The following is a 2,179-nucleotide window of genomic DNA, read 5'->3' as shown; positions in this document are numbered from 1 at the left end:
ATTGAAAAATTATATAAATCAACACTAGAGATCATTTTCATAAAAACCCCACAACATTTGTTGGTCCTTGCTTAGAGAATAGTCTCAGCTAACTTAGTCATGGTTGAATATTGTCATTGAAATCCAGTCTGATCACATTAGCTTTTCTTTTTAAACCAGAAACTTGAGAAAAATACAAAATTCAATGAGGATAAGGAAAGAAAACAGGCTGCCCTTGGACTAGAAATACATTATCTAGTGCAATGAAAAGTGGTTTATGTAAGGGTTTGTTCTTGGGGAATTTAATGAGATCAGAACAGAGATGGGAAACGGCTTGGCTGCCCTCGTGCTCTGCCCAAGTCAGGAAAATTCAGGGGATGCTTCCCCAAACTGTGGGGACAGTGGCTCCAAATGAATTTAAGCACAAATGTCAGGTTCAGGAAAATCTGGATGCCCTGGGGATCTGTGCTTGTAACTGAAAGATGGAGAATGGGAGATTTGGGTCACCTTACGGGATGTGTCTCTTGGCTTGGCAGTGGAACAGGGACAGTGTTTTCGCATAAAAATGTATTATTTTCCCCCGAATTAGATACGGATGTAATTTCTTTGAGTAAACGTGGTTGGAGGGGCTCTTCTGAAATGTCTTTGTGTCTTTTCCTGTGAAAATGCCAGCTGGCCCAACCTTAGCAGAGAAAACCCTTGATTAGTTGCATTAGTACCATTTTTCCATTCCATTCTCCCAAAGGATCTCCCAGCTCAAGTTAAAACCACCGTGTGTCCCTTCCTCCTCCCGTCAGGAGGGTACGAGCACCATCAGGAGGGTGCAGCCCCCCCATGGCTGCCTTCATCCTCACCCAGGTACAAAAAGGAAATTTGGCATCCAGATTTGACCCATCCACTCCCAAAGATCCTTTATCCCTGCTCTTCTTTAACGGCCTTGAAAAGGAGAACGTGGCACCTTGCGTGGCCACCGGAGACATTGGCAGGGAGCTCGCCGGCGCTCCTTGGAGCTCCCAGCACTGCTTTTCCTCCCGCTTTCCTTTGGTTACACAAGCTTTTATTTTTGATGCGGCCCCTTATAAGGCGAGTCCGTTCGACAGACAGCTTCTCGTTACGTTTGGCCTTGCCAAGATGATGTCACCTTAAAAAAAAAAAAAAGAAAAGAAAAAGCAGCTTGCAAAAGGTTAAACCGTGATTACATAGATCGCTTCGCCTCGAGCTGTGATCTTTGGCGGAGTAACCACCCCGAAGATTGAAAGGGGGAGATAACGGTGCCGCGCTGGTGCCAGTAATGCGGAACGTCGAGGGCTCCATTCCGGCGGAGCGAAGGGCGTTGGCAGCGTCGTGCCCTCGCACTGTGCAAAAGCTGAGCCGCCTCCCTCTCCCATTTGCCAGGTCCCAGCTCCTCGTTTTTACCCCCTGCTTGCAGAGGTAAGAGCTGCGTCTTTTTTTCCTCCCTGGGCACCTAAAATTACAGAATCTTGGGATCATTTAGGTTGGAAGAGACCTGTAACATCATCAAGTCGTGATCCCAGGTTCACCGCTACTGCACTTAAAATCTTAAAGCTTTCTGCATTTTGTTGGCAATTTATCTTCCTAAACCCCTGAAAAGGGGAAAAAAGTTGGCGAGTGAAGGTGGGGGGAGAGGTTGTATCGCTTGGTGGTGTCGGGAGCTGGAGAATTATTTTAACTTTCTTTTAATGAAGGCTTTAAGCTGTTTGTTCCACTCGAAATGGTTTTAAAGCAACGTGCTTCCACGTGCTGCTTTGGATGAGGAGAAGACAGCGTGAAACACGAATTGGCTTCGTCCAGGAAGGGACCAAGGATCTGGCTCGACGGACTTTCTGCTAACGGTCCCCATCCCGGGGGTGACAGCGGAGTGGTGGCCTGGCCCGGTGGCAGAGGGCAAACAGGGACAGGGCACATCGAGTGGGTTTCAGTCATGGCAGGGGTGTGAGCTGGGGTTTTCTCGTTTGTTTTGGTTTTTTGTGGTTGTGTTGTGAGGTTTTGTTCTCGAGTGCGGGAACTGCTCTGAAAGCGAACTTGGCGAGGGCCGGCAGCGGAGGTATTTGAGGTGTCCCGGCTGGTATTCCCTTCCGCTCCGTCACGGGCAGCCCGAAGGCCCGGCTGAGCCATGTTCTGGGTCCCGGTCCCCGTGGGTCTGCCGGTAGCGCTGCGTTCGCACGGGAGGGCTCTGCCT

This window comes from Apaloderma vittatum, unplaced genomic scaffold (genome assembly GCF_000703405.1).
Source record: "Apaloderma vittatum isolate BGI_N311 unplaced genomic scaffold, ASM70340v1 scaffold16131, whole genome shotgun sequence".
Lineage (NCBI taxonomy): Eukaryota > Metazoa > Chordata > Aves > Trogoniformes > Trogonidae > Apaloderma > Apaloderma vittatum.
The sequence above is the reverse complement of the archived record's forward strand: the minus strand, read 5'-3'. Positions refer to the sequence as shown.